Source organism: Parasteatoda tepidariorum, chromosome 8, assembly GCF_982258835.1.
Source record: "Parasteatoda tepidariorum strain Cologne lab strain chromosome 8, Ptep-v5.0, whole genome shotgun sequence".
Taxonomy (NCBI): domain Eukaryota; kingdom Metazoa; phylum Arthropoda; class Arachnida; order Araneae; family Theridiidae; genus Parasteatoda; species Parasteatoda tepidariorum.
The window spans coordinates 97,998,782-98,021,706 of NC_141762.1; the positions used below are offsets into that span (position 1 = coordinate 97,998,782).

At 29.6% G+C, this 22,925-nt stretch overlaps 1 pseudogene across 1 annotated transcript in view; it reads left to right on the forward strand.

Annotated features, from left to right (window-relative positions):
• LOC139425563 (DEAD-box helicase Dbp80 pseudogene) overlaps nt 1-22,441 on the forward strand; it is a 31,179-nt pseudogene extending 8,738 nt beyond the window's left edge. The window contains exons 2-5 of the transcript XR_015428595.1: nt 2,463-6,308; nt 9,230-9,313; nt 19,436-20,565; nt 22,415-22,441. The product of XR_015428595.1 is annotated as a DEAD-box helicase Dbp80 pseudogene (transcript). The remainder of the gene's footprint in view (nt 1-2,462; nt 6,309-9,229; nt 9,314-19,435; nt 20,566-22,414) is intronic.
• The last annotated feature ends 484 nt before the right edge of the window (nt 22,442-22,925 follow it).

Genomic DNA, 22,925 nt, shown 5'->3' on the forward strand with positions numbered 1-22,925 from the left:
AAATTAGTTAGTGAAATTTTTTGTTTGAAAAATATGCTTCCGATGTTTTAAGTTAACGTGCAAACTTCAGATTTTTTTTCCCTTCAAAATTCTATCGTGTATAAGATTTTAAGTATTACTTTTAAAAATGCGATACATTAATTGTATCAAGTATTGAGGCTTATTGTGAATCTTACTGGATTTTTAGTTTAAAAAATTTCAATGCTTTTGAATTATTTTACTATCAATAATAATCAAATGTCTCTAATATTAAGTATTTGAAGTACGAATTTAAGGGACCTTTACTTATCTCCTATAAGTCTATTATCAGAAAACTCATGACAACAGGAATTATAGCGATAAGAAATTTTTTATACTTTTCTGCTATTTAAATGGGCAAAACTTCCAAAAAGAACAAAATAGATATTGTTATTTATTTCTGGTATCATTGCAGAAAAATGAACAACATTTCACCTTATTTTCTTCATCAAATTTTAATTATGTTAATAAAACAAATATGCGTAGACAACCCTTGTCCAGAGTTACCATTTCCTTTACTGAAGAAAAAAATCCTTGTTTCTTTCAAGAATCCTGCCGCACGCTTCAAATGAATGTGTTTATTCTCTGGCTATTTATCTCAAATGGCATATATTTAATTTTTGATTTTATTTATCTGCAATGGTATCTTATTTAGTTTTTTATTTTACTTATTTGCAATGGGATCTTATTAATTTCGATTAAAATTGTAATCTACGACCAGTATTCTCAATGGGCGATGACTCAGGAGATAGAGCGTTCTCCTTCTAATGAGAAGAACCTGGTTCGAATCCCTGCGATGGCTGGTCGTCACGAATCCGCATCCGGTTTGCACCGACCACCGGGCTGACGTGACATATTCTCAGTGGTAGACGGATCATGGGTTAGTCCCTTTGCAGTTAAGCTAACCGTGGTATGTTTTCGTAGTCTTTCTCTCCACGTAACGCAAATGCGGGCTATTTCCCTCAAAAAAGTCTTACATGAAGGCAAAATCCAGAAGTTCCCTTGTCTTCTGGTTTGGGTTCAAAATTAGAAGGCTACGAGGTTGAACATTAGTAGTCGTAAACCTATAAATTGATTCGGCTGTTCAACGACAGTTATAAATATAAATAACGTCAATAACTGTTCTACAGTATTTTCCGGTCTACTGTAAGGCTGTTTTATGGTTAAATAAGCGTACTTGCTTATCACGACAGCCTTTCTAAGACTACAATCTACTTGCTACTACGGATTGTCGTTATTACGAACTTTTATTAAATTATAATTTATTGTTAAACAATAACAATGACTAGAGTGTAATAAGTGTGATGCCATTGATACAACTGAATGTTGACTTGTATTGCAAACCGAGAAGATAAATAATTGGTGGATCAATGTGGCCAGCAAAAAGTGGGTAGCAGAAATCCTGAAAATAAATTTTTCCTCAAGTGGTAGTTTGGTATCCAGCCAAAGTTTGTTTATTTATATAAATTATAGCTTTTTGTTAGTAATTATTTTAATTATACGAAATATTGGTGATAATTTAAAGTTCTAAATATAGATTTTTAACATATCAATTTATGGTTCATATTTTTAGAGTTTAGGCAATGCTACTACTTTTGAACATTTTCAGGCTTTTACGAATAACAATTTTTAAAAAAAATGCACGAAAGGTTGAAAAGGCTCACAAATACCTATTTCTCAATTTTATTTTAATTTTGATTGGTTTTAAATAAAACATTCTGAAAATTTCCTGATAATTAAAAAAATCTACATTTTTTTTTCAGAATGTTTGACATATTAATGAAGCGGACTGGTTTTCCATTTTGAAATTTTCTATTTATTCTTCGATTTAATTTTGTAATTTTGAACCCAATCCAGAAGACAAGGGAACTCCTGGTTCGAGTATTGGGAGAAATTTGCCTTCGTGGAGGACTTTAGGATGGAGCTAACCCACATTTGCGTTACATGGAGTGGAAGACCACGAGAACCTCCTACGATTAGCATGATGGCAAGGGGACTTCAACCGATGATCCGTCTACCACTTAGAATATTTCACGTCAGCACTGTGGTCGGTGCACGTATCGACTGGGATTTGAACCCGGTTCGCCTTAAATGGATCAAGTATTGGGAGAAAATTGCAGAATTAAAGAAAGATTACTTAAATGTTTTATTTTGCACTTTATAGTATTAAGGTTACAACTGAAAACTAAAGTGCTGAACAGTTTCACGACTATAAAAATCCACAACAATAGACTACACAATTCAACGTATTTTTGAAAACTGCAAAAATATTTTTTCTCTTCAATGTTTAAATATATCTTGTTTAATTAAAGTATGTTATGCTTAAGGAACTAACTATTTTTCTAAAAATGGAAAAATTAATGAGTATTAATACATGACTGCTGCGAACTTTTACGATTGTCCATTATAAGTAGATTTTAATTTTCTTCATCTTTCCTCCCTAGAGTCTAAAGAAAAACTTCTGTCAAATCCGGTAAGTACCCGTCTGACATATGAATGAAATCAGTGTAGAGTAACTGAATATTTCTGGTAAGTTTTAATTCACTTTAAAAGATCTCTTACGTGACGTTCAGATGATTACGATGATTACGATGATGCAATGTTTACAAGTAAGCCCACACTCCTAAGGTAAGACACTTATTTATCCTTAAGTTCTGCATGGTGCAATACTCGAAGTTAACTCTCATGTATTATTGAAAGAATAAAGTGGCTTTTTTAAATGTTTTTTTTTTTATAGAAAACAATAAATTTTATCCGAGTTTTTTTTTCCTGGCAGTTAACTTATTTTCATTCAAATGTGCAGCTCGTTAACAAGCTTTCGAGATTTTCCCACTTTTAAATCACGCGCTACGAATTTCGATCAACGCGACGTTTTACCATTTTTTCATCATTAAGCGCGTTTTCCACTTTTTTCACATTATTCTAATTCTTTTCATCTGGTTTTCGAGTTTTTTAATATTTTTTTCTTTTAGTTTTTCTTTCCTATTTGTGTACTAAACTTTCTCTTTCAATGTTTGTGCTCTTATTTTTTTTCATCCTGTGTTTATATTCCTAACTCTGTCATTCTCTGTTTTGTGTTCCTAATTTTTTCATCCTGTGTAGGTGTTCCTTTTTTTCCCACTGTGCCAGAGTTTTTCACCCAGTGTTTGTGCTCCGAATTTTTTCATTCAGTGTTTGTTTTCTAAATTTTTTCGTCCAGTGTTTGTGGTCAAAATTTCTTTCTTCCCGGGTTGATGTTCTAATTTAAAAATTTTATCCAATTTTTGTGTCCCGATTATTTTCGTCCAGTGTTTGTCTTCCAAATTTTTACGTCCAGTGTTTGAATTCCAATTAGTTTCTTTCAATGTATGCTTTACTTTAAGTGTCTTTTGCATTCTTTTTTTAAACTTTTCTGCAGCTCTTCCAGGGTGTTTTCAATTGGTAACATTTCGTACATTCGATCAAATTCGGCTTTCTGTTTTATCGCCTTGTTTCTTGAATGACTCCCTTTTTATGCATTTTTTACGTGTTCAGTTTTTTTCCCCATATTTTCAAATTTTTACATTCATTTTTTTTTTAATTTTTCAAATTTTTGTTTTTTATCTCTCCTGCTTTCCATTCTCTTTTTCAATGTTTCCTACCATTTCCTGTTTTTTTATTGTTTTGGTTCATTCATTGCTTTTAGCTTTTCATTTTTTTTTTCTATTTTTTTAGTGTTCCAATTTTTTTCTCAATGTGTTTGTGTTCTCAACTTCTTCCTCCAGTGTTCGTGCTCCAAATTTTTTGATCTTGTTCTTGTTTAATTTTTTCATCCATTGTTTATATTCCTAAATTTTTCATACTGTGTTTGTGTTTCGAATTTTTTCTCCCAGTCTTTGTGTTCCAATTTTTTTGACCCATTGTTGACGTTCCAATTAGTTGTTTCCAGTATGAGTGTTCTTTTGTTTTTGTTTGTTCTTCCAAAGTGTGCCTTATATGTGTGTTGAATTTATCAATATTTTTCTGTAGCTTTTTCATGTTTTCCGATAGCTAACATTTTTGTTCAAGTGCATTCGAGCTAATTCGTAATTTGTTTTATCGCCTAGTTTTTCGAACAGTTCTTTATGTATAGTTTTTAGTTGCTCATTTTTTCCATATTTTAAATTTTTTCGCGTTTCCAAATTCTGTTTTTGAATTTTTCAGTTTTTTTTTTAAATTTTTTCTACGAATTCCTGTGCTTTTAATATTTTTCTTGTGTTATCCATTACGTTCCAGTTTTTCATCATTTTTTTTTTACAAGTAGATTCCGCTTTTTTTTTCAATATATAATCTGGTCTTATTTCCAATATGTGCTTTTATTCCAAGTGCGTTTTTTTTTATTCCCAGTTCATCTTCTGATTTACTTCTGGTGTCTGTTCCAAATTTTATTTTCCTAGTTTTAATTTCCATTTTTCGTTTCAGTTTTTTTTTTTTTTGTGTCTATGTGTATTTCGTTATATTTTTCTTTCAATGTGTGTTTCACCATTTTTCTTTCAATGTGCGTTTAAATTTTTCTGCTTTCACTGTTTGGTTCAATTTTTTAATGTGTGTTTCAAACTTTTTCCAGTGTTTTTTGTGTTATTTTTCTTCTATCCTGTGTTTGCTTTCCAAATTTTTTTACCAAATGCTTGGGTTACAATTTTTTCACCTTGTTTGGATTTCAATTTTTTTCACCCAATGTTTTTTTCACCCATTGTGTTCCAAACTCTTTCATCCAGTGTATGTTATCCAAATTTTTTGTTCTTGTGCTGATATTCCTATTTTTAATTTGCATTTTTCGATTTAATTTTTTTGTGTCTTTGTGTATTTCGTTATATTTTTCTTTCAATGTGTGTTTCAACATTTTTCTTTCAATGTGTGTTTAAATTTTTCTGCTTTCACTGTTTGGTTCAGTTTTTTAATGTGTGTTTCAAACTTTTTCCAGTGTTTTTTGTGTTATTTTTCTTCTATCCTGTGTTTGCTTTCCAAATTTTTTTACCAAATGCTTGGGTTACAATTTTTTCACCTTGTTTGGATTTCAATTTTTTTCACCCAATGTTTTTTTCACCCATTGTGTTCCAAACTCTTTCATCCAGTGTATGTTATCCAAATTTTTTGTTCTTGTGCTGATATTCCTATTTTTAATTTGCATTTTTCGATTTAATTTTTTTGTGTCTTTGTGTATTTCGTTATATTTTTCTTTCAATGTGTGTTTCAACATTTTTCTTTCAATGTGTGTTTAAATTTTTCTGCTTTCACTGTTTGGTTCAGTTTTTTAATGTGTGTTTCAAACTTTTTCCAGTGTTTTTTGTATTATTTTTCTTCTATCCTGTGTTTGCTTTCCAAATTTTTTTACCAAATGCTTGGGTTACAATTTTTTCACCTTGTTTGGATTTCAATTTTTTTCACCCAATGTTTTTTTCACCCATTGTGTTCCAAACTCTTTCATCCAGTGTATGTTATCCGAATTTTTTGCTCTTGTGCTGATATTCCTATTTTTAATTTCCATTTTTCGATTCAATTTTTTTTGTGTCTTTGTGTATTTCGTTATATTTTTCTTTCAATGTGTGTTTCAACATTTTTCTTTCAATGTGTGTTTCAACATTTTTCTTTCAATGTGTGTTTAAATTTTTCTGCTTTCACTGTTTGGTTCAATTTTTTAATGTGTGTTTCAAACTTTTTCCAGTGTTTTTTGTATTATTTTTTTCCATCCTGTGTTTGCTTTCCAATTTTTTTTACCAAATGCTTGGGTTACAATTTTTTCACCTTGTTTGGATATCAATTTTTTTCACCAAATGTTTTTTTCACCCATTGTGTTCCAAACTTTTTCATCCAGTGTATGTTATCCAAATTTTTTGTTCTTGTGCTGATATTCCAAATTATTTTATCAAATGTCTGCGTTTCCAATGTTTTAATCCAGTGTAGGTGTTCCAATTTTCTTTTATCCTGTGTTAGTGTTCCAGATTTTCTCCCCAGTCTTTGCATTTCAACCGGTGTTTATTTTCCAAACTTTTCCATTCAGAGTTCTTACTCCAAACTTTTCTTTTTCCAATTTTAATTTATATTTGCTTTTTGGAACTTTAAATTGTTTGAAATTAATCATGTCTCTAGTTTATTGTAATCCAATGCAATTAAGCTTTTTAGGATACATTTTTGCTCAGTAATCCGACAAATCGGGAAGATCCTGACAAAGTGGGATCTCTGATGTTTGGAGTCTGCCTGACTGAGAATAATCAATTCTCTTATGATTTGCCTGCTATCAAAGGATGAAACTAAAAAACGAAGGATGATTTTTAAAAATTGAATCTTTAGCTGTAAGTAAAGTTTAATTTTTAATCTATTTTGTCAACTATTTCAAATCTTGCTATTAATTTCAATCATGAACACACATTTCACTCTTCAGTTTTTTTATACGTTTATATGCACTTTAAAGCGAAAAATAAACTCCAAAGTTTGTCTGAGGTAACTGTTCTATGTTTTAACCCTTTAATGTTAATTTGATTTTTGCGTATTTCAAAATATCTCCAGATTTTTTTCAAGCGAAATGGAACATTTTTATACACAATTATAAATTTCGTTTATCCAAAGATAATTCTGTGCAAAAATATTTTTAGTCTTATTATTATTTTTTGTTTTATTTAAAAATTTTAAATAGTAGGATATACAATTTTCACACCATTTAAAAAAATAATTTTACATTGCAAAATACAAAATTTATGTGATATTGGCTAAATAGTTCCTCGGAAATCGTATATGAAAATTCGATACTATTCGACTATTCGATCGATTTCACCCAAATTTTGTAATTTGCCATGTAATATTACATTCTTTAAAATGACGTAAGAAGTTGTATGCCATATAATTCAAATTTCGTTCATCTATTATTAAATAAAATAATAAATATTTACTAGAAGAGTTATTTTTTTGCATGAAATTATCTTTGAATAACGGAATTTTATAACTGCGTGAATTTTTTTTTTCATTTAGCTTAAAAAGTTCTCGAAATCTGTTGAAAATATGCAAACTTGTATTGCTGTCCTGACCAAACTATGGGGACCATATTTCCCAGATGGATGCTTCTTTCAGCCTCTTGAGTGTCATAAATTCTCATCCGGATTTTATTAAAGACATCGGCTTTCATTTTAAATTTGCTTTTTTATAAAACTAGCATAAAGAAGCTCATACTTTTAACCGCTTTTCTGACCAAACAATTACGGCTATATTCGCATAGTGCGGTTTCCCGTGCTAGAATCACAGCGACACGGCGACATTGTCGCAGAATGTTAGAGTTCTTGCAGAATGATTTTTCTTTTGAAAAGTAAAAAATTTTACATTTTTCTACTGGAATTTACTACGTAATTTACATAATATTTGAATCATGTACTTAGATAATCACTTTTGGGTAAGCTCAATTTACGCAGATATTGTTTAAGGAAAGTGTTAAGTGTAAATCTATGTAATGTTTCGATTGTATTTTCGGCAGTTGTTGATATCGATATCTTCACGTGGATTTTTAATATCCCGATGTATTTCAAACAATAAGGAAAATTTGAATCGTGCATTTGAGTATTTACTTTTTAAGGCAATAGAATTTTCGGCAGTTATTTTAAATCTGGTATTTTTTTTTTTTACTGTAGCTTTTAACTGATAGAATCCGAAAGTATCAAGTACAGGGCTGCGTGTCGGTGTTATTATTTAACCTACTTATGTTAGAACAATAAAAAATTTCTTAAGATATGGTAAAAAATAAATTTAACTCATTTTTTACCATACAACCACGTGTTTTAATTATCTTCCAAGCATTAGTCTGTCGAAGTTTCTTATCTCATAAGCCAAAAATGCTAATTATCCTGTTTCCAACTTCTGATAAATTGGTTTATTTTGATAAGAATTTTGATTTTAATAAGCATTTAAAATTATTCAACGATACGTCCCGCTAAAACTTTTTTTTCAGTCAACTTTTAGAGTAAATTGTACGTTTTAGCAATTTAGCGAATAAAATATCACGTCATACCAAATTTTTGAGTCCCGCAGTGGACTGATCGTTAAGACACAGTTCCCAGCAGATCACCGAAGTCAAGCATCACTGGCTACGGTCAGTGTGCGGGTGGGTGACCACTTGGATCAGTCTGCGTAGGGACCGAGGGTGTGCGGTATTGGTCTTCGTTAAACTGAGCTACCGTAAAGTGCTCGACTTCGCGCGCAGGTCGTCGGGCTACCGAAGCGGGGGTGCCATCCCTTCCGCAGAGGATCAAAATTGTGATGGCATGTCTTCGGATCATCCTCCGGGATGTTTCCCAGACCGTCGCCAATAGCCCATTGTGCAGCTCTAGTGCGACGTAAAGTAACAATAACAACAACAACAACCAAATTTTTGATCTAAAACAAAGAGAACATGTTACACATATCGACAACTGGAAATCAATATAAAGAGGAAAATCCACGTAAATCTACAGTCTTTGGCCAAATTATTAGATCATATGTAAAATCTTAATTATCAGGTGATACTATACAGCTTTATTGTTTTTTACGTTGCTGAAACCTATTTACACATGTTTACGTTCATTTATCAATTTGTTAACACTGTAATTCAATTCGTTAAAAATAAATACAAATAAAAAGTAGATAAAAAATCTCCTGTATAAAAACTCATTACATGTATATTAAATCATAAAAGTATTGCCTATAAACTCGCGCAAAACATGTCATTATTAAAAAACTACAGTGCGTCTAATAATTTATTCTAATAATTATAATACACTAATGTAATACCTGATATAATGAATATTCTACTTTTATACAATATATCGTCTAATTTATTCAATTGTCGAATTTATATTATATATGGTCTAACTTAACCCATTGATACACAAACGTAAACAAGTGCAAACCGGTTTCAGTATCGTAAAAACAATAAAGCTGTATAGTATCACCTGATAATTAAGATTTTACATAGAATCTTAGAGTGCTTCATACCGTAAAACAATACTTAGGTTTGATTATTTTTACTTTATTTTAATTGTTCAGATCGTGTCTTAAAAAATAATGTAGAAAGTTTAATTAAAACATATTAAAATCTTCAGTCATCTCTTTTATGTTACTCACTCCTTTGTTTCGGTTCCGATAATTTTTAGCACACATTTAATTTGTGGAGAAAAAATTTTGTGAATAGTGATAATTTTGTGATTTTAAATGCTTACTAAAACATTGCTTATGCTTATTTTTTTCTTTGCAGTGTTTACAGGACGAGTTGTGGCCTTCATTTTCAAGATAGCACAGAGTTATGACGTTGATTGAACTGTATTGCAACATAGTTCTGGTAAGAATTTTATTTTCTCGCTCTATAAATTAAGATTTTTCCACGCGTTTTGACCAAAAATAAACTGTACCAAAATTAAAAACTAAAACCAAATACTAAACATTTGAAATTAGCCTCCAAATGTCTAATACAGAAAGCTATCACGATAGACACCCTAACATTTAAAGTGGGAATCAAAACTGGTTTTTGATAATTTTTTAATAAATCTAAGTAATCTTTTAATCGGAATTTCGAATTTCACGATGAAATCTATGTTTATAAAAGAAATTGTTCGCCCCTAAACTTTTATCTGGCCATCCTCTCAAAAAAATAATGATAGTGTCATATATAGCAAATTTTTAACTTACAAACAAGTCTTATCTTAAAATATAAGCAAAATGTAGAAAATTTTAAAACCACCAACATTTTTGCTAGCCAACCAACTATAAATTAATAGTCAAAACAGATTTTAACTAATCTTTCTCAAAATTTTTCCACTTAAATTTGTCTTTGAATGCGCCTCTTCGTTTTAAACATTAAAATCATTTAAAATAAAATCCACAATAAAAAAATTACCGAAAAATAAAGAAAATAATATGAAGTAAGAAACAAAAAATTAAATTTTTTTTAAATTTGAAACGTATAAATTTTTATCTTATTACTGAATTCTTAGTTGAACTCTAGTAATTAAAATATAAGAAGTACCGAAATCATTTACAATGAGCGAAAAAAATGTGTTTGACAGATACTTATTTCTTAAACACGAATTTTTTAAAAACAATTTACCAATTACTTTCTGTGTATAAATATTAATGTTGAAAAACTTTGTAGCATAACTATCACTACAATTAATCAACTCCAATTCATTAGTATAAAAACAAGTTAACTCGATTCTATCTTGAACCTCGTTTTGATAGTTATTGGTTGGCATTGTCGTTGAAGTAGTCCTGGCATTGGCAACCTCCGGACATGAACTGATTACCCTTATTTTGACAGTAGCGCTCACTTCGATTTGAAAACGCCACTTAGAACAGCACGTCTACTTCTTACAGAAACGCTCACTTCGATTTTAATACCTCTAGTTTGATGGCTAGAAGACAATGAACTCTTGACTTTCGATTTGTGATTGCGATATTATCCTCCTCACACTGTTGCTGCTCAGTCTCGATCACACACAACGGGGTGCAGCACGGACAGCCAAATGCAACAGAAGAGCAATCACGCACACAACCGTGATCATAATACAGCTCTTGCAATCAGCGCTCAAAATCTAGTGATCGTAATACAGCGCTCTCCTGTCTCTCATAAAAATAGCAATGAATCATATTATGACATCCATTCATCGAATTCTATGACAAATAAAATTCTGGTGGGGAAGTATTGCAGCGTAGCTACCACTACAATTATTCAATACCAATTAACTAGTATATAGCAATGCTTCGCACCTTTTTTATCACCAGGATCACAACGTTTGATAATTTTACCACAGCCTGCTGAAATCGCGGCGAACGTTGTGTGTTATATTTTAGATGGTTTTGATTTAATAATTTTAATTTAATTGTTTTTAAACATGTCTTCAAAGCAAAATACAGCTAAATTTGCGATATGGGTGTGGCTTAGGGGACTGATCTTAGTTTTGATTAACGCGGATGTCCATTTTCGTGATTTAGCAAATGAAATTTTTTCCTGACATAACGGATCGCTGTCATTGGCTGCAATTTGTCGTTTTCAAGTTCAAAAATTTGCTTAAGATTGTTTTTTTCAATATACCATTTATAGGTGGGATAGGTAGCAAAACATTTTGGTGGGAAAACGTAAGCTAATGATCTCCTACAATGGACTAATTTTTGAATTCAAAGCTTAATTTCTTGGATTCCAGGTCAGAAATCAGCTGTACTTGTTTTTCCCATAAAACTGTTTAGCTCTTAGAATTGAGGGACTTATAAAAATAGAAATTTTTTAATGGGTTAATGCATGGGTAAAAAATACGTGCCACAATTGGCACGCAGAGGTACACTGGATAATGTTAATAAATGAGAAAAAAAAACTTCTACAACTTTTCTTCGTGATTCCTGTTTATGAATGCGTGTTACTTACCCAGGGTGCGTAGCGTTTATAAAAAGTCCATAATGGTGCTTATTTTTGATTTACGTCTTTTAAAAGCCCTTAAAAGTGCTTCGGGGTTTGTAAAAAATGCTTAATTCTCATTATTTCTAAAAGAGATTTTTTTTCTTTGCCGTGTTGATTGCCGTTCTAAATTTCAAAAAATACATGGTTTTCACAATTTTCTTCGAATTTATCAGAAACTAGCTATTTTATCATGATTATGTAAAGTTTTTGAAAAGGTTTTTGGAAATTTATTGATTTTATGTTCATGGATTAAGAATTTTAAACGATACAAAAAACTAATTTTTATTACTGCACAGATCCTAATTATGATTTTTTTTAAGAAAGTGATTAAAAATATCATTTCAGTGATAAAAAAGTAATAAAAAAGTGCCTATTTTTTGTTGAAAAATCTGGCTGCGCACCCTGTTACCTTTTGCTACAACGTGATGAACATAGTTATAAAACTCACATCATTCATCGCTGATTAGTGAATATTTCAAACATTTTTTATACGCTTTAAATCTTAGCTTCACAGACAACACATCAAAATGGTGAAAATTTAAAACGAAGAGTCATCAGTATGAAGTTGTCAGGTTCGTCAACAACCGACAACGTTATAAAAGGTACCTCTTGATGGAATCGAGTTAACATCCAGTCAAAGAATTAAAGATTTAAACAAATTCAGAAAAAGACAAATTAAGAAAATAACATATAAAATAATAATAAGTCAAAGTGGAAAAGGGCTAAAAGCAGCTAAAACCAAATTTTTCTTAATTAAACAATTTAGAAAGTTGGAAGCAAAAATCAAGAATTTCTAAATTCTAATTTTCTAGAAGAATTGTTCTCATATAATTTTCTAGAAGATTAAATTTCGAGAAGAATTTCTAAAGATATGTATGTCAGAAAAAACAGAGCTTCATCAGGAGACACACTCTGCCAGAGCACTGGAGCCCTTCTGTAGTCAGTGGTTAAATCAAAAACTGTCTGTGCATTGAGGCCCCATAATAGATAAACTAAATAAGAAAAAGCAATCAAAAACTGAAATGAAAATGCAAGGAAAGTTTAATCGTTTTGTTATTACATTCTTTTTTTTTTAAATTTTCCAAGTGTTTATTATGACAAAACAATTGATCAGGTATAGCTTATTAACCCTCAGTAGATCCTTGATCAAGTCTATCTGCAGGACCCCTTGTTAACCCACGTGACGGGTCATGTGCTATGAAAAACATCCGTAATCTAACTATTCATATAAATAAAAATTATGCCTTAAGAGAAAAAAATTTAGGCATAATAAAATATAAGGAAATATTAAAAACTAAATATTACGGGAACAGGACCAGAATCCCCATTGAAATTCAGTAAAATCCATATAATGCATTAATTTATATATTAATTTCCAAACGAGATTGCGCAATTGCAGCTAATCCAGAAATGTCTTAATAGAAAGTCTAATTAGTTTTAGTTCTTAAAAGTTAACATCCAGCATTGTAGTCTTAGGAAAGTTTCTTTTTCCCCTAGGAAAGATAAATGATAAAAACACAATTGTTTCATTATCAGCATTTATATAAAATAAATGAAACAGTCTTACGCACCATAATGTATTAATGAATATAGATATTAATGATTACAGATGTAACCCCTTAGTATTACATTCCGAAAAAAATGTTTAAATTGTTTTCATAGGATCAGCTAACAGAATCTTAACTTTTTTTAAAGTTTCTTTATTTCTAATTTTGTGAAACGTATTAACCCATTCCTGCCTAGCGTCTTCTTAAAAGACGGGGAAAAAATAAAAAGAGTTTTCGTTGTTTTAATTTATTTTGCCAAAGTAGTTCTATCAACAACACTATATTACATGTAGAGCCAGGATAACCTGGTTAGGAAGGCACTGGGCCCGTGTACCAGAAGTCGTGTGTTCGATCTCCACCGGCCGAAGACTTCCCGTGTAGTAAATGGTGACTGATTCTCGTTAGATCTGTCGAGTCACAAAGTCCTCCATGTTCTCATAACAAATCATACCTCTGGGGATATTGATCCAGGAGTTTCCTGGTCTTCTGGATTAGTTCAAAATTACAAGCCTGCGAAGTTGAACATTAGTAGCTATAAACCCAAAATTGCGACGGCTGTTCCACGACAGTTATAAAATTAAATATATTTCATTTTCTCTTCATTGGGTGTTTTTAAAAAGTACTTATTTTTTTCTTTTCGAAAATGAGACATTTTTCTTTACCATTTTGATTTTCGTGGCATTTTATGCAAAAGCATGGTCCTCAAATTCATTCAACCACAATCCATTTCGGCCTACAGTCGGTCCGAAAGTGCCAATCATGTTACACGTTTGATGAAATACTTGGGAGTCCGAATGTCCGTCTACTGAGTTGGGTTCGGTGAGATTATTGCACTCTTATGTGCAACTCTGCTGCATTTTGCAAGATATTCTCCATTTCAGGCTTCATTTTACACCTTTTGATATCGGACCGAAAAATCTCTTGATCATTTTATAATAGCTTAATAGCAAGAAAAGAGTTCTTAGTCAGAAACTAAATTTTTTTTTTATCATGATCATGTAAAGCCCTTGAAAATTATTTTGCGGAATGTTAAAGTATAAAAATATTTTTTGAGTGCTTCAAAAGTACTTAAAGGTGCTTATTTTTTGTTGAAAGATTTGGCTACGCACCCAGTATCAGTTTAGTCTAGCTATGTATATATACACATAGCTAGACTAGAACTAAATCTGTATGTATATATATTAATCCAATGTTTAAATTTTTTGTGTATGTATTTGTCCAATAAGTGAGTGACGCTAATTAAAAGTTTGAAGTAATCCGTGAAAAACTGCAAAAGCAGAAGGATTGGAGAGCGATAACGAGCATAAGGGCGTAGTAACTTCTAACCTTAATTTTAGAATGCGTAAGAAAATAAGGTGAAGGTAAGGTTAGAAGATAAGGCGTAACTTCTAACCTTGTTAATGTATATAATGCTAAAAAATATTTTTGATCGCTTAAAAAGTACTTGAAAGTTGACTGTTTTTTGTTGAAAGATTTGGCTACGCACCCTGATTAAAGGTTACATTATTAATTTTATGCCTATTATAGAGATAGAGAATTTTAAAATTCTTGAAAGAAATTCTTTGATATTAAAATAAAAAATTAATAGAACACTACTTTTTACTGTTATTCTTTTTGTGTTTTTACTATAATTAGTTTATAGTAAGGGTGCAGTATATCTTTTTTGCGTGAAGGGTCATTTGCACAGCAGATTGACCAATAAGAGGCAGATTTAGCGCATGACCAAGTATTCAGACGGACATATTTATATTAAATTAGTGCTCCAAGCACTGAATTTTTTTTAACAATTATATTAGAATATATGTTTGCGTGAAATTAAAATACTTTTAACTGCTAGATTTCATTTAAAATTAAAGAATTCAAAACTAATTATTTTAAAAAATATATTTCTGTATTAAAAAAAAGTACAGATTAATCGAAATAACTAAATTCCATGGGATGTTTTTCCCTTTTTTTTACATAACAAAAAAGTTTAATATAAATTTTAACAATAAAAATCTTCACTGCTTACAAAATTAAATTTCAAATGAATATGTCAGTAAGCAAAAGTAAATTCTTTAATTTACCTAGGATAGTTTTTAGGGCTTAAAATTATTAATTTCAAAACAAAATCATTGTAGTGCAAAATAAGTTTCAACATTTAGTGGAAAATATACTTCAAATTTAAGATATTTTTATTAAGTAAATTATAAGAGGTTTTACATAGCTTAAATATTTTTAAAGCAATTTCTAAGATACAAAAAAATGAAACAGAATCTATTATGTTAAAATGTTTGTGGATTTTTGAAACCACATGGGAAAATTAGCAATAACCACAGGGAATGTATGAAGGGGAATATGAAGTATTAAATTAAAATTTGAAACATTTTGATTGCAGTGTACTTTACATAATAGTATTCTTCAAAGATTTCTTCAATTAATTTCTTAAAAGAAAGTTTTTTTTGTGGTTTAAAACATATTTTTTTGTTTAAAACATGCTTTTTTCGCTTTATATGATTTTTTCTTTTATCTTAGAATTGAACATAATTTTATATCATACATATTCTTAATTTTTCTTAAAATAAAAAAAACCTTATTTAAAGTCACATTTGCTTTAAGAATATGAAAAGTAATTTATTTAGAGTATTCAATATTGTTACAAGTTTTGCAATCTTTGCAACACTCAAACGATTCCTTATTTCACAATGTGCAAAACCAAATGTTGAGAGCATTTGTTCTTATTCTGCATTTCATTTTATTTTTAGCTTAAACATATTTTTTCTTTTGACTTAAACAATTTCCCATTAGTTTCTGGAATTTAAAAAAAAGGAAAATTAAATTTTAAAAAAATAATTATTTTAATTGTTTTTTGTAAAAAGTATGTTTTAAAATACATTTTTATTTCTTATTTTAAACATAAATATGTTTAAAATAAGGTCGTTACGTTTAAAGAAACTTTGTTAAAATTAACAAAGTTTCTTTAAACGTAACGACCCTGTCACAAAAACTCTAGTTTCTTTCAATGTTTTACATATATACATTTCTTTCAATGTTTTACATGTGTATAATCAAACTTAATTTTATAATTATATAACTTGTTTTAGATAAATAACATAATCAAATTATATATTATATTACCCTCTAAATCACTCATAGCACAATTTTCATAAGCAAATTTCATGAGTACTAAACACAATTCTTAGATAATACTCTAAAATTATTTATCAATAGATATTTTTAATAATACAGATTTCATTTTTACATGCCTAATCCTAAAAATAAAATGTGGCGTAATTCATGAAGAACTTTCAACTTTAAATACTTTTAACAAGTAAATGAAATTTTATTTTCACATCTATAAATAATTTTATGAAATTAAAAATTACATTGCTAAAAGTTCTAGCATATAGTATTTAAGTTAAGTTTAACTATAATGTAGAGTATTAATAGATAAAACTACATGTATTATAGATAAATACATATATCATCACTTAGCCCCTTTCAAAGTTTGGTTAATTTTGATTTTGTTTACTATTGTTATAATTGTGCAAAAAATAAGCAATGTTAATGATTTAGTTCTCAGATAATTTTTACTACCTTTCCTAGCTCTCTAGAACTAGGAAGTTTTTATTAAATAAGTTATAAGTCTATATATAATTTTGTAAAGAAACAAAAACGTTATAATCTGTTTTATTCTGAGCAGTTAGACATCAAGTATAAGACAATATCTAAGTAACTTCCAAAGTTACAGCAAAAATTCTGAAACCCGTTAATGAAAGCAATAAATATCACATGAGTTTTCTAAATAGGAATCGACTGCAAAGCAAACTCAGTTATTTTGTTCAAAAGTATTTATTTCAAAGTTATGTCTTCAAATCGGAATTCCACAATTCGAGATTTTTGATTTTGCGAATAAGATTTCTCGACATCTAAAAAATCAATTAAGTTAAAACTTGGTATTTAGAATCAGTATAGCACGTCGCTTAAAAAAATAATTTTTATTTATAAAGAAAATACTTCTTATTTTTCAATTTTTTTAAAGCTAGTATGGTTTTTGAAGGATATTTTACTCTCTAATGTAAATTATTTCAATTCATTAACAAGATTTTTATGACTCTCATCGCCCGCTCAATATGCCACAGTTTTTATTACATTTTTTTCTTTAACTTTTAAGTCTAAGGAAAATTTAATTATAAAAGTTCTTTGTGATAATTATATAATGTAATTATGTAATGACCTCAAATGAATTATAAAATAAGAATTTATCCTGCTGTGAATAAAGAAACATTATGTTTTTCGTTTAGACGTTTAAGAACTTTTATTAGAATTTTAGCATTGAAATCTATACAGTCTCGTTACTTTAAACAGAAAATGAAATCCTGAACTTCAGAAATAAAAATTATTAATGATCAAAAATATTTCAATTTCACAATGAATATATTTTTTAATGTTATTATTCAAAATATTTATGCCTTTTAATTATAACGCATTAATCTTAAATAGTCATGTGTAATATTTTCATTATTATATGCTCAAAGACTTTTTTTCATAATTATCATTTAAGGCTTTTGTGTCTTAATGTGTAAATATATGAAAATATATTAAAATTAGACATACCATTTAATTGTTATCGAACAATATATTACTATAAAAGTGTTCTTATATGCTCTTTTATTTAACTTTAAAGGTTAAAAACTAAAATTAGGAAACTCTAATTAAACCATGATGACAAACATTGAGAAATTTTTCTAACTTTAAAATGTTAATTTTTAATACTATAAGAAAATGTATGAATATTATATTTTTGAGTAGAAATAATTTAGCAGTGTAAAGTTTGACAGCTATTAGCTGAAAAGTGTCGAACATTCAACTCATTTCTTACAGAAAGTAAAAACAGCAAAGTTATATCCTTTAGTTGTGATTTTCGAGATCTGTGTGCGGCGTGACGTCATGTGGTAGGGAATCGTAGCTTCAGCTTTGAGTGAGGAATGAACCAGGACTTCTCTATCGTCTCCTTAGGTCTTCTTTATCGTCTCTTGATTTATAGGGTTTAAAGAATAGCCCGCCCTTTTGAAAATACTCAGGGAGAACACTGCTGCATTTAATTACTTTTAAATTTGTTTTCCATCATATGCACTGTTCTCAACAGTAAAATTGCTTTTCACAAAGTTAAATTGCGTTCTTTGATAACAATTTGCAATTCAAAAAGATTTCCCTCCTTTTCATGTGTAGGGGAGAGTGGGGTCAATTGTAACATTTTTTACTTAACTATTTTTAACAAAAAAAAAATCCAATATATTATTAGTATTCATTGACAGACGAGTAAAGTAGACTATCCTCTACTAGAAAAAAATAAATACCTGATTTTAAATATTATTATATTAGTTATTAACAATTTTTGACAGTCGTGCAGTTGTTACAATTGTCCCCACTTACGGGGTCAATTGTAACAGTTCATAAATTCAACTAAAACATAGTTAATTATTCATATTATCATAGTTGTGATATATTTTTTTATTGATCAAAATAGTAGTGATATTTTAAGAGTAAAAATAATAATGAGCAGAAACCTAAAGGGTTAAACCTTTAACTTTAAGTGGTTAAAAATTTTAATTTATGCTGTGAAAGGTGACAAATAAAATAATGCACATGCAACATAATATAAACATAATATAACTATTGGTGGTTTTTAAAGAGTTAAGTAATGGTTTGTAAACATAAGATTATTTATTTTCAGCTGTTACAATCGTCCCTTTACTTATTGTTACAATTGTCCCCAAGACGCCATTTCAGCTTCATTTGTTAAAAACAATGCTAGTTAATTAGCAAAACTAATCTTTTTTTTATTGAAATGTTAATTAAAGTGTCCACTTACATATTCGGTTACTAATTTTTATTTGTTTAAACAGAATTACTTTGTTACAATATAATATTCTAATACCAAAAAAAGTACTTGCGTGGCATGAAAATATCTTTTGTGATGTAACTCTTTCAAAAGTACAAAAAAATGGTTGCCATCAGGGGTGTACATGTAGATTTATTAAATACACCTTGCTTGTGCGCCACTTAGGAACCAAATCTAGAACCCGACACTCGAAATTTTTGCTCTGTTACAATCGTACCCTGTTACAATTGACCCCACTCTCCCCTACTGCTATTTAAGCATAAGCTAATGGTGTGAAAGAAAAAAAAAGTTTTTCGAATGTAATTTTAAAAGAAATATTTTTTAAGTTTTGTTAATATTGCCGTGATATTTTGGGTAAGAGAAATTACAGTCATTTTTATTCAAAATTTAATTAAAGACTGTATAGACTGATTTTCGTCTGACAAGTTAACGATTATGAATATCAAATAGCATATAAGGTTCGAGTTACTATATATATAACAGAAAATATTGTTGTTCCTTAAATTTAACAACTATTTTATTTAAGTAATTTTTGCAATTACTTTATTTTTCTTATAAAGCATTTTTTTTTTCAAATTTTAGATGTGACAGATAAAGTGACAGACTTGCGTCAGCTTTTAGATTATTTCAGACTTTCTTCTAAGCCTGTTTTAAGACCATGGGAAGTAGGCAGCTCTCCACTATCTCGATCTCCATCTCTAGAGAAGTCTGCAGACGCAAAACAGCATGAGATTAAGAAGCCTATTTTCGATACACCTTCTCCAACTGACGCAAACAAAAACGATGTTCAAGTCGATGCAAATACTACCGAATGATGATGAGGAAATTTGCTTGTCCGAGGCTGAAATATCCATTACGAGAAAGATTCTAAGGACCTAACTATTGGTTTCCTCCCCATTGAGTTGAAGGTTTGCTAAAAAACGGTGACTCTTCACTGTATTCGGTGGAATCTTTAGAACAGCTCCATTTTCCAGAAAATCTGTAAAAAGTAACATGCGATGGTCTTTAATGCTCCTACCAAGAGTCAAGAAACAACTTTTCCAACTTTGCTAGCAGATCCTCCAGTCAACATTATCGCGCAATCGCAGAGTGTCACTGGTTAAATGACAGCTTTCGTTTTGTCTAGTTAATCAAGAACGTATCCGGATTTGCATTACAACCAGGTTTTGATATTAGCACCTTATGAGTTAGCCCTGCAGATTAGCGAGGTGGTGGAAAAAAATGGCACAGTTTTGCTAAGGGATTGAATTCCGAATGGCTGTTATAGGAACTTGTCAAGAGGTTCCACGATGATGGAGCATTTTATGATAGGAACGCCTGGAAAAGTGTTTCATTGGACTGGGGGGAAAGCGATTTTTCGATTTGGAGAATCTGTGAATTTTTGTTTTGGATGAAGCAGATGTCATGACTTCGAATCAGGGACATAGTGATCAATGCTTGAGAGAAGCAGAGAGATGTAGAGGCTTGAAAATGTCAAGCAATTCTATGTTATGTGTTACATCAAAGAAGGCGGATATTCCGCATTGTCGAATATCTATGGTTCCATATCGATCGGTCAGGCCATTATATTTTGCCGAACAAGAAGACCTGCAGCTTGGTTTGGAGAATGACTGACTGCTGATGGACATTCCGTTGGTTATTTATCCGGAGAATTGGAGCTCAATCAAAGACTGACTGGATGCCCTACTCGCTTTAAAGAAGGGAAAGAGAAGGCACGTGATCTTTATTTTTTTAATTCAATTTCTACTATTAGTTCACACTCTCCCTGTATCTTGTTTAAATTTTCAATCGTTAATAAAAAGTTTCTTGCATTCTCATGAGCAATTAGGTTGTATTTTGCGAGAGATTCTCAATTTCAGGATTCATTTTCCACCATTTGAAATCTGAGAAATCTCTTTAATTTTTGCGAATCACGAGGACCAGCTAAACATAGCCAATTTTTTTCACAAAATGCATAAGAAAATTTTTTATTCCCTCGTTAATTTCATTGTGGTGAAGCACCTTCGTCACTAGCAAGCTGATGATGATCTTCTCGTGATTTTCTATTTATAGAACAGTGCCGTAGTCCTTTAACTTAACTTGAGGATCATTATTCACTAGTTATTTCATGTGGGATAAAGACTTCCTAAACTATTGTGGTGATTTAGAACATCCGATGATAAATTTTAAAAAGCAAGGAACCTCTTTTAGAATATAGATTTTGCTACGACTTTAAACAATTTGGCTGGCCTTAGGAAGACCTGGAAATTTTTGAAACAGCCACTTAATCTCTCAAAAACACATAAAATTTAAAAAAAACACGTTTCGCTTTTATACACCTTCTAAATTGTATGAAATTAAAAAAAATAGCAACTGAGATTTTAAAAGTAAAAATATTAAATTTAGAAGTAGTGACAGTTTTATTTTTAAGAGTCTCTTCTTTGGAGAGCCTGTCCAAAATTGAGACTAAACTACTTTCGCTTTCACGAACGCTTTATTTTTGTAATGTGCCTTTTCAGAAGTCAGCTAAACACTTTTAAGATATAAGAAATAAACCCATTGTTTTTAAAGACGAACTTGGTTTTGAAATAATCAATTTAATATATTTTAAGGGCTTGAAAAAGAATGTTTTCAAAGTTTTCATTTATAATTAAATAATTATTTTAATTCACCTTTTTTAAATTCATTTCCCTCATAATTTTTAAAAGCTAAGCTATAAAAAATTCATAAATAAATATGAGTCTCATTTGCTTTGTCAAAATGAAGGCAAAACTTATCCTGTTTCTTGCTGAGGAGAAGGTTATATACCTTTGTATACGGACATATACTTTACTTATATTATGAGAATATTTTCTGAAGTAAGCCTTAAATTTTGCTCCTTTTTTTGGAGAAAAGCAGTGAAATAATTTCTATTGAAATTGGACTATGTTTTATAATAGTGAATATGAGTTTCTTACAAATGGCGTTAAATATTAGGAATAATTTTCTTTTAGATTAAGAGTGATTTTTTTTATTCTTTTCCATTCGTTAAAAAACAAATTTGTTGAAGTAATATTTACAGTGATTTTATCTTTTCAAAATAATTATAAACTAAATGTGTCTTAGCCCAACTTTTTATTCTATTTTTTTAAATTTTATGCAAGTTATTAATGGTGTTTTTTAAAAAACCTCGTTCGATTTCATTTTGCGATAATCGTTTTATTATGATTTATTTCTATTTATATTTCAAAGACATCAACTTTTAGACAAATTCCATAAGAATTACTAATAGTCTTCGTGCACTCTAATAATACAAAATATTAGACCTTGCAAGATAAATAGAAATTAAGTCAGATTTAAATTATTTTAAACTCTAAATCAAATAATATTGTTTCTCGAACTATATTATCTAAAAATGACTGCAAAAGAAATGCCGAACCATAAGGGACGTGTAAGGCATAACAAGTATAGCTTCATTTAAAAAATAAATAATAATTAAAAAGTTAAGTTGCAAGATGAATTATCTAATGGTTCTTAGTGTCTCACCGACATAATCAAAATGGTAGCAAAGCTTATATCATGAAATGAATTGTTTCTTTTTAGAAAGTTATAAAATGCTGTTCCTCATAATGATTCGACTACATAACTGCATCCTACTTAAATTTATGTGACTGCTAATTGAAGTAGTTTTTCATTTATGTTATTGACTAGTTTGCGACTAACTGTATATTTTTGCCGGACCACGGGAAGACCTGTTACTTATTTTAAATTCTAGTCAAATATTTTTTTTCATCTGCAATAACGTAAAATTAATATTGTTGGTAAAAAGATTATAGAACCAAATTGTATAAGTAAAACATTGTAAGCATAAATAGATTAAAAAAATATTTTCCAGAAAATATAGTTTTGTTATTTTATAATTAATATTTAAAGATAATTAGAAAGTAAAGTTTTAAGCCGTATTTGAGCTAAATTGTATTCCAATCTCATAATATTTTTTCAGAGGCAATTATATACAAGTGTTATGTAAATATATTGAACCCAATATGGAGTTAAAAAAATTATCTTCATAAGCTTTCTAACAATAGCAGTTAGTTCTAAATTCCTTTTCTGA